The sequence below is a fragment of the Belonocnema kinseyi genome, chromosome 3, assembly GCF_010883055.1.
Source record: "Belonocnema kinseyi isolate 2016_QV_RU_SX_M_011 chromosome 3, B_treatae_v1, whole genome shotgun sequence".
NCBI classification, from domain to species: domain Eukaryota; kingdom Metazoa; phylum Arthropoda; class Insecta; order Hymenoptera; family Cynipidae; genus Belonocnema; species Belonocnema kinseyi.
The window spans coordinates 126,827,732-126,839,158 of record NC_046659.1 but is presented as its reverse complement, the minus strand read 5'-3'; positions in this window follow the sequence as shown (position 1 = coordinate 126,839,158).

Below are 11,427 nucleotides of genomic sequence, written 5' to 3'. Positions count from 1 at the left end.
ACCACCAGGATATGAGAACGTTGAAGTGCCTTCACACGTCATTTACCTTCCAATCGCCGTAAAGAAAATAGATCACATTCAGCTTGGTATAGTTGATCAGGACGGAGATTTGGTGAATTTTTAAGGAGAAGTTATAACAATACGACTACACCTCAAATCAACATCATAAATGGTATCGTGTACAATCGCAAAGCAGTCTATATAAGAGATTCAACATGTCAAATGCATGTCATTTCTCAAGCAGCACGCAAGACGATAACACCTCAAAATGTGCTCATTCTGATACAGCTTAATCTGAAGATCAAACCTGATGGAAAAAGAAACCAGAGTGACCATTCATAAAATTTATCACTTCCCTCTGTTGCAACAACAACAATAAGAGAAATATTGAACAAATCAGCGCCATTGGGCTTTGATGAGTCTATAGCTCACTATGAGATTCATGCACATCAGCCTTAAACCTCATTAACATTCAACAAAAGCAATAAAGTTCGAATTGCTATTCAGCATCAATATTTGTTTGTATATACTACCCAGCAAGAGTTCACTGCACGTGTATGGGATACTAACAAGACCTAATGATGTTACAGCTGTTACTAGTACAACACTATTGAGCAATGCCTTCATCTATCTTTTTGATGAAATTCGCCATGAACTCAATGGTATTAAGATTGATCGTTACAAGAATGTCCGTCTCACTAGTACCATGAAAAACTACACCTCACTTACGTTTAGACAATTTAATTTTATAGAGAATGCAAGATGGCTCGCCATCCCGGAAGACACGAAACGTCTTACTAATGACGTGTGATACTTCGATGCCATATGTAATGTTGTCAGATTAGGAAAAAGTACAGTTACTGAACCTTATTGAAAAAGATGTTCTCACAACCATGAGCTTTCGCTCATGGGAATTGTATGAATACCCCCTGCTTTCCACCACCTCAAGGCATATATGTACTGTGAAAACATCAACTCAGTTGAAAAAAAACACGGTACATTATACTGGGTTTTCAGACAGGCAGAAAGAATAAACTAGTCAGATATGCTAATCGCTTCGATCACTGTAATAGAACAAATCTCTAGGTGTTCCTTAATTCACAATACTAACCGTACGGTAATTTGCATCTCGACATTGCTCATAATTAGTTTGCACTACTGTATGAAATGTATGCAAACTTTCAGGCATCCTACTACGGTAAACAGCCTGAACCATCTAGAAGACAAATGATTTCAAAGAATACGCCCCACTTCCTGTCATTAATTGCTCAAAACAAAATGAGTTTCTTAAACAGACCGGTTTGATTCAATACCAGTTCCATAGTGGTAACGTGAAGACGTGCAACCAGTCGTCTACTTGTTTGAACCACCCTACTCTTGGGACTTGCTTCCTGCCAAATACAAAAGTGAAAATTTGTGGTTCTTGTATCCTCAGGATCAGTCAATTATCAGACATTGCTATGAAAGCGGAACCCTTAAAGATGACACAACTGATGCGACAAATACTTTATTGAGCAACAAAATGCTAAAAGACTTTTATAATCATTCTGAATTTATGTTTTAACTATAATTATACTTATAAGAATTATTTAAATTTTATTTGATATATTACTTATTTCCGACGTTAAATATTATAAACATCGATGGGTTGAATTCTAAATTCATATATCGCTTAGTCTCAGCATTGAACTCTCATAGACGCCGTAGTTGGGCTGCATTTTCAACGTTGGACTTTATTCGAGCATCGTTGGGTTGCAATAAAATTTTAGGCAAAAATATACGTCTGCACTCTATTTTTAATAATTTATTGCAAATTATATGCAGTTAGCAATATATATATGAGTATTACATATACGATACTCAACTTTCTCGAAGCATCGAGATCTTTCTAGAAGCCTAAAAAAATAACCTACTCCCTCTCTTAGCCACTTGTTGCAATTCTGACCCTCACGAGCGCCATCTGCCGGTTGAAGCTTGAACTACATACATGGTAAAACAGGGGCAGGAATCAGCCGACTCCAACTTAAAATAAATACATGGTAACACAGTTGCAGGGATCTGCCGGCTCTAGCTTGAACTACATACATAATATATTAGTGACGCCATCTGTCGTAGCCAGCTTGAACAATAAACATGGTAAAACAGTGACAGGGATCTACCTTACCGACCGAGCAGTTACCGGCTGTTGGGAAATTACTAGTGGCGCCACCTGTCGGTCACAGTTGGAACTACGTAGGTGTCCCCAGAACCCGCATAGGTATACTAGTTGAGTCACTTCCTTTGTTATGGACCAAATATTTTAAAAATTGAAGTCTCTGTGAAATCTTTGTAAACCTTTGTAAAATATTTGAATTCCTCGAAATCTTTAAAATCGATTAATTCTGAAACTGTTGTGATATTTCTTTTAATCTTTGAAAATTTTTATGAAAGTTTAAAAATATTTGTAAAAGCTTTCTTCTTTGTTTTTGAAATATTTGTTGTTATTTTACATTCATCGAAATCTTTTAAAATCTTCTCAAATTAGTTGCAACCTTTTGAAGTAGTTCAACATCTTTCAAATATCTACGAAACTTCAGTATTCTTTTGAAATCATTAAAATATTTGAATCGGCTCCCCAATACCTCGTGTAGAGTAAAGGTAACAGCAAAGATACAGCTGTTCTGGTTGTTGATTACAAACACAGTTACAAAAACACAGACAGAACATATCAATTCTCTCTGCTTTTTGCTCCATTCCGCAACGTATTTCGCAAAATTTGGGTACACAATCATCAACACCTGGTCCTTTGGAAAATCGTTAGATCTCTAGAATTATTCTATAATGTCAGAATTTTGAGTAAAAAAATAAATTAGCAAACGATTCCAACTGTTTAATTGCTGTCGTCTGCTACCCGCTATTTGTCGATATTTATCGGGAAAATAATTATTTCCTCAGCAAATTTTTTGATTTTTCAACATTTAATTGATCCGAAGATCTCGCGAAACCCCGAATGTTCGACAAGTTTTCTTTCTTTCGTTTTGAAACCCTTCGGAAAAAGTATATGTGGAATCAGTGCCGTACCTATAAAAAAAATCAGAGTCGCATTGAACCAATACCCTTAAGCTCATTATTTCTTCGTTTCTCGATGAAAACTTTTCGAACATGCATTACAAGGCTACATTATTGTAAAGAAACATATTTCGTAATGCATGAAATTCAAAATCTTGAAAAATTCGAATTGGCTCCTCACGAGATATTCAAAACTCGTATTTTCTACGTTTTGCGTCTAGAGATCTTCAAATTTTCAAGAAAAATCAATTGTCTTGTTACAAAGTTTATGTTTGGAACTAGATATCGAAAATTTCACTAAAGATAAAAACGGGGCCTCATTACTTTCATTTCTGACTGATGGGTGAAAACTTTTCAAATTTCAAAACCAAAAATTTCGGCGGCCATCTTAATTTTTAAAATAATTTTGTGTTTCATTTTTCATTACCTGCTTTCTAATAAGCGACTATGCCTCTCGTAAGAATTTGACCACATTTTTTCATTAATTCTGATAATTGTGATTTTGGTTCAAATTTAGGTGTCCGCCATTTTATAAATTTTGAAAAAGAAAAATGTTCGTGCAGATATATTTCTTCAGCATAGTCTATAGATCATAAATTTACAGAGTTTATTGTACTTTTCCTCATGTTAATTGCATGAGAAACTTCTAATGTTTTGGGCCACATTTCACAGGCACCAATCTAAATATGTTCTGAAAATAGAAAATAATTTGAGGTCCTTCTTTTTTGTGGTTTCCTTATACTATTAATGTTCATATTGTATAATGATATTGCTGCATTTCACTTATGGAACATAAATAAATTACAATGATAATTCGTGCATTAAATTTATTTGTGTAGGATACTTTATATTACAAATATTTCAGAAATCTATCATAACAAGTTTAAATAGTGCGCATATGTGAATCTACGGCAATTGATAGAATTTAACTGTCAGTCTATTATATTTTACTGATTTAGATTTAGCGCTCGAAGAATGGAAACAAAATGGGGAAAAAGATAGAAGGGGAGGCACTGCAAGTGTTCCTCGACCATCTCTGGTAAAATTAAAAATATAAGGATAAGTGTAAGTATAAGTGTAATCTACTTTCATTACTTCTAATGAGCTTCAGTGCTTGTATTGTCACCTAGAAATATTTCCTATCTTCAGAAGTAGACATGTCACTGTAACGAGAGATGACCGCGTGAAATTACTATTACTACAGCTTACTCAAGCTCTTAGGAAGGAAGGGAAGTGCTCCAGTCGGAAATTACTCCTCGCTTGGAAGCTCTGACGTAACAAAAATAGCCCTTCCTTTATCTTCCATACCCTGCAATAATTATCTCCTATACAATTGAAGTATTTCATAATTTGATTTGAAGTTATTTCGTTAGGGACGTAAATAGTAAGAAAATTAAGGAATATTAGTTTCCGCGACTTTGAGCCGGTTTTTCAGCTGCTTGTTTGCGCTCGTTTTCAACAGCTCGTTCGCGCTCGTTCTCAGCAGATCGTTGGGCTTCGTTTCCAGCAGGTCGTGGGTGCTCGTCCACAGCAGATCTTTGGCGCTCCCTTTCAGCAGCTAATACAGCCAAGTGTCTGAACACTGCTCTATTTAAATCAATTGCGGGACCTACTCCTTCGACAGGTCCCGGCATGCCAAATTCACTTGCTATCTCTCGGCTTAATACAAGTTGTTTAGTAGAATTTAATCTATCTTGCCAGACGACTTGATGGTTTCTATTAAATAATGGAATAACCCATGTACGACCTACGACTAATCCGATTAAAAAGGTCCCGAGTTCGTATATAGCGGCTGGGTTAGGAAGTGGTTGAAGATTGCCACTTGGATCTTCGTAGTAAAGGCCTGTTGGTACATCATTACCACGTTTAATATGCTTTAGCTGTTGGCGCGACGATTCAGAGCTCCCACTCGAACTCCCGTCACTCGATTCTGTAAGAATAAACACACCTGGATAAGTATTAATAATTTAATTTATGTACGAGGTATGTAAATTATCCGACCTTGTGCTCTAAGGTTGTACCTAGATATCCTCTAGGTAAAGTCAAAACACAAACTCACACAGACTCATCACTGCACGGAGAAAAATGGATGTTAGCACAGACTATCTAGATATTAATAGGTAATATCTTAGCGATTTAACTATGGGACAGAAATCTAGATACTGAAGTAGAGCATCCGTAGATATTAAAAAGAAGATTTTAACTGACAATATCCAAGATATTAAAGGGCAGAATCTAAAATATTCAAGAAATATTTTTTAATTATGCAAAAATTACCTGTAAAGCATGCCATTTCCTGTAAAATGCAAAAGAATGTTAATATCGTAGTACTCTGTTTTGAAAATCCGAATCCTCAAGCATTCGCCTTTTTGCATAATTATGCGATTTTTGTGTTAAACAGATAACACACTGTTTAAGGCAAATATGAAAGATGCCTGTAGCTGAGTCCTCATTTTCTTGAGAAAATTATAACATATCCAAAAACTTTTTATCCATTTTCCACCAAAACTTATAGTGCAATAGATATCCAAAAAACCAGAATACACACGGTGAAAGGTCAAGATACAGACAAAATCTTTTGTCGCCACGCAACACGTCAGCGACCTTGCTCCGATAAAATTTAGCTTTTTTAATATCTTAGATATTAACTGTTAATATCACATATTTTATACTTTCAATATAAACAGATATTGCCCTTTAATATTACGTATGCTGAATAGAAGATATTAGATAGTATGCCGTAATATCTATATAATATGGTTAAATATCAAAGTTTTTAGTATCTGCTTATCAATATCTATTTTGATCTGTGTGCACATCACGATTAGTCCGGAACCAAAAGTCCTAATAAAAAGCAAAAACTTTGTCACGCTTTTATATCCAATATGTCCATGGAAAGATATACGACTTAGCAGGAGGGTGACTCGCGATGCAAATGCACTAAGTCAATTTACGTGTGGGACGGCAGAAGATGAAACACTGGCGCCACTAGCGCTAGGCCCTACATTTGAATGACAGCTGATAAGAAACATGCGAGGTGTAGTATTTTTCCCAGTTTTTGTAATATTTTGAACATTTGTGGGTATTTTCAAAAGTTTGAGCTTGAATTAAGCCAAGATTAACTGTTTCTATAATTGAAAAAATATCAAGGATTAAAAAATAGACCTTGAAAACACTGGGAATGTCTTTAATGATTTTAATATTCAAGCAGATTAAAATGGTAAAATATAAAAAATACGTCTTCAAAGTTTAAAGCAAATTAACTGAAACTTCTAATGTTAATATAAATAATATTTTTTCTATTTTTAATTACTCGAATGATTCTAATGTATTATTACATTATAATAAAAATACACCTAAAATTATCATTTTTAATATTTAATATATTGTATTAATCGCTAAGATAGTGAAAAGATTATCAGTATGAAAGCTATTAAGTTTACTGTACATTTAGTCATATATTTATTTAAAAATTGGAGCAATTAAGACTGAAAAAGGAGATTTTATTATTAAACATGGACATTCAATGTGTGAAAATCACTTTTGAAAGGATCAAATAATTTGAAAAGAGAAAGTCTTAGCTCATGATTGAACGTTTATCGAGATAAATATTACGATTAGTTTACACTAATGCCCTTTAACCTAAAATAACCGAATGATGCAAAAGTAGCATCAATAACAGTTTTTAATTATTGCAGAGTTTCTATATTTATGTACAATTACATTAATTTATTGATAAATGCAAGTATTAAACTATATTATAATTATAAAATACTGATTTTTTTGCAGTCATAATGGTTAAAGAAACTTAAGTTAAAACTAAGGGGTTTGTCATCTTAATTTCTAAATTGCTGTGATCACTGTTCGAATGCTGACTTTTTTATTAGACATTTTAGAATTCTTTGTCAAAAATCGCTCTTTATTAGACGATGAGGTTTTTTTAGCAGCCTTCGAACAATGCTCGGGGCAGTTTGGAAAATCAGAATATCAAAATCAATGTTATCATGAAATCGTCAAACCCAGTCGATTATTTAATGTTAAAAGAATATCAGTGTAAACAAATCGTATTACTTACCGCAATAACTGTTCCACCAGGAGATGAAACTTCTTTTTTCCAAATGATCTGATATTTAAAAATTCATCTTCACACACTACGTATCCAAGATTAACAATAAAATCCTTTCTGACACGTTTCATTGTTTGTTGCCAACTTTCAACCTCTTTTTTGGGAAGCAGAAAAAAGTTTTTACTCCACTTGAGCGGACTGAGTCGTATCCTGATTTACGGTTTTGATATATACATCGATTTTCACCCATTTTTATTATATATTTATTCACGAATGAATAAAATATGCCAAAAAGACGATAGATTTATGATATTTTACCAGTTTTTACATTCAAAATAATAACAGACAACGGGCCGACCGGGCGTCGCAGCGGTGGCGCCAATGTTTCGAGACTCGCCGCTCTTCACAAAACTAACTAACACCTTTAATGCAAAAGCGAAAATCGTGTTACCCCCTGGACTGATATAAGGCTACAGAAATGATAAGAAAATTAACTTGGTTTTAAATCACCATATACTGATAAACAGTATTTAGTAGTGCTTACAAATAAGAAAAAATGCCGTAACAATACTTTTTTTTACCGAAAAAGACGAATTTTCAACAAAATACCTGAATTTTTAACTCACAAAGGCAGCTTTCAAAGAAAAGGCCGAATGGCTACATTTTGAGTTAAAACAATTAATATTGTCTATACAAATTATCATATTTAAACAAATCATATAAATTTCCAAACAAGAAACTAAAATGTAAATTAAAATTATGAATCTTCAATAGAAAATTACTTTTAACCAAATACGTGAGTTTTGAACCAAGAACATTTTTTTATCAAATGCGACGATTTTTCAACTAAATTAATTAATTTTAAACTAAAAAATATAAATTTTTAACAAAAACGAAAGATTTATTTTTTACTAATACAGACGAATCTTTAAATAAAAAGGTAAATTTAATATTATAAACCACAGATGAAATAGTACATTTTCAGTTAGAAAAAATAATTTTCAACCGATGATGATGGATTTTGAATGAAATAGTTCAAGTTTAAACTAAAAAATATAAATTCAAAAATAACCAAATTTTCTAATAAAATGATCAATCTTCAAGCTAAAAGATAAAGTTTTAGCCTAGTAGATGATTTATTGACTAAAGTGATGAAATTCCAACGAAAAAGATGAACGTAATCGAAGTGTATGAAATTCTTCTACAAGAAAATCAATTTTTAACCGAGTGGTTGAACTTCTAACTAAAAATATAATTTTTTCGCCAGTATTAAAGACGAATTTTCAAAGAAAAAGATTGCGCTTCAAAGAAACTTACAAATCTTTTCTTCAAAAAATAAAGTTTTAACCAAATATTTGAATTTATAACCATAAAGATAAGTTTCTAGCAAAGAAGATTAATGTTTTATCAAAAAGGCGGATTTTTTATAAAATGAATAATTTAAAAAAAAAAAGATAAATCTTTTACTAAGAAAAATGAATATTTAACAAAATGATTTAATTTTTAACTACAAAGTTAAATTTCTATGCAAAAAGATAAATTTTAAGTCAAGAATATTTATTTTCTAAAAAAAAAAATTTACCACGAAGATTGTGACAGGGTGAATTTTAACTGTCACTTTTGAGTAGAGGTAACATAACCTCCCTCACCTTCATCGGAACGATCAAACTTCTTTGTTTCACTTGGGAGTCCGAAACGAGAGTCACACTGCATAGGGGCACTTTTAGCATGGCACAGTGTGTTCACTCTGCGAGACTTGAAGAGGGAATTAAAGAGCACGAAATTTAACGAATGCGACTCCAAGTGCGAATAGAATGAACTACATTACACTGAGCCGACCTCTCCCTTCCCCTGACCCCCCTAATCCTAATTTTATTTCCTTACTTTAAGCATCATTTTCTTGTATTTATAATATAATTTATATGAAAGAAAAATGATTTCTTAAATACGTTTGCACTACAATATTATTAAATCATAATCAAGTTTCATCTTATGCAACAAATTTCAAGGTTAAAATTGAGGCTCCAACCAATCAAAATTTGTTACGCGAAACTTGTATCACCTAAAAAGAGGTAAATGATAATTAATATCATCAGGAGAAAACACTGTTTAAATAATCACTCATCTTTAATATAAAATACACGAAAAGTTCCTAAATATTCTGCGTTGCTACTATGTGCAACGATACACCGAGTTGACAAGTCCCATGAACCCTGTACAGCCGCAACCATTTTTGCATATTTTTGAAAAGCATGCGCCACCAATCGGGAATAGAAATAACTATCATTGGTCTCATTTTCCCTATTAGAGTGAACGCACTGTGGCGGAACGTGATTATCAACAGTCAACACCAAGTCAGGATTCACGAGACGATCTCATCCGCAGGATAAAAAGAGAAAGAAGGAGCGTGCGAGTGGCCTGTCCTCTTCAGGCCCTCCGCGGTAAATATAGAAATATATTTAAAATAAATTAATGTCGAAAATATAATATTCTTTTTAGTAGATTTAGTAAAGTTGAAAATACAAGAATGTGGTTGAAAATTCTTATTTTTTGGTAGAATACTAGTATTTTTATTTGTAAATTTATTTATTTGTTTTATAGAAAAATGGTGTTTAGAGCTCAAAATTTATCCATTTTAGTTAAATAGTCATTCGTTTGGTTGAGAATTCTTGCGTTTTTGAGGTCCATCCACTCAGCGCCGCTACCAAGGCAAATTATAAAATGGAATACGCCATATGTTTTTGCTTTTTTTTTTGCTCATTTCTAGCTAAAAAAATTTTTTTCGCTCTTTAAACTTCGGAGAAAAGGGTGGCGGCGCTAGCAGGACGTCCACTCAGCGCCGCCACCTACGAAAACTCACTAAAAATGATTGTAATGCGATAAACAATGAGTGGCGATTTTTTTGCTTTTTTTCTCCATGATGACATATATTACGTTTCCCAAAAAACTACCCCTAAGTCTTACACAACTACCCCCGGGATCAAAAAAGTTTTCAAAATGGGAAAACTACCTTCAACAATGTAAACATGATTTAGGGCTTTAAATTAATTACAGGACACTTGAAAATTTCGCCCTCTTTATAATTTCATCAAAACTACCCTTCCACGTGAACGTATGCAGCAGAACATTTATATGTATGAAAAAAGCATTAAAAATAATCAAACTTAGAAGAAACTGTTAGTTGATATTTTTTTGCTCTTTCTTTCTCTGCAATAATATATAATGCGTTCCCCAAAAACTACCCCCTCGCGATCAAAAACGTTTTGCATCTTGTAAAACCACCTTGAGCAATGTAAAAATAAATTGGAACTCCAAATTAAAAACATGGTACTAGTTTTTTGGGAGCGTATTATATATTATCAGAGAGCAAAAAAGGCAAAAAAATATCAACTAACAGCGTTTTCTAAGTTTGATTATTTTCAATGCTTTTTTCATACATATATATGTTCCGCTGCATATTTTCACGTGGAAGGGTAGTTTTGGGGGAAATTATAATGAGAGAGTAATTTTTAATATTTATGTTATTAATTTTGAGTCCTTAATAATTTTTATATTGTTCAAAGTGGTTTTTTAACGTTTAAAACGTTTTTGATCACCAGGGATGAGTATGTATGACGCAGGGGTACTTTTTCGGGAGCGTGTTATATATTATCAGAGAGCAAAAAAAGAGAAAAAAAATATCAACTAACAGTGTTTTCTAAGTCTTATTATTTCAACTAAAAGTTTCTTCTAAGTTTGATTATTTTTAATGTTTTTTTCATACATATAAATGTTCTGCTGCATACGTTCACGTGGAAGGGTAGGTTTGATGAAATTATAAAGAGGGCGAAATTTTCAAGTGTCATGTTATTAATTTGAAGCCCTAAATCATGTTTACATCGTTGAAGGTAATTTTCCCATTTTGAAAACTTTTTTGATCCTGGGGGTAGTTGTGTAAGACTTAGGGGTAGTTTTTTGGGAAACGTAATATATGTCATCATAGAGCAAAAAAAAAAGCAAAAAAATCTCCACTCATTGTTTATCGCATTACAATCATTTTTAGTGAGTTTTCGTAGGTGGCGGCGCTGAGTGGACGTCCTGCTTTTTGGGGGGTTAAAATTAATTTTGTAAACTGCAAAATTAAGTATAAATTAAAATTTTCAGTTAAAAAGTTATTTTTCTAATGTTATTTCGTAGGTTGAAAGGATAACTACGAGGGTAGTTCAATAAGCCCTTAGAATGACCAACGGATGGCGCGCGAATCGCTCCAAATCATCTGTTTTCAGTCAGCACCACTCCCGACTAGATATATGGTGCAGTCACAGTCCACATCT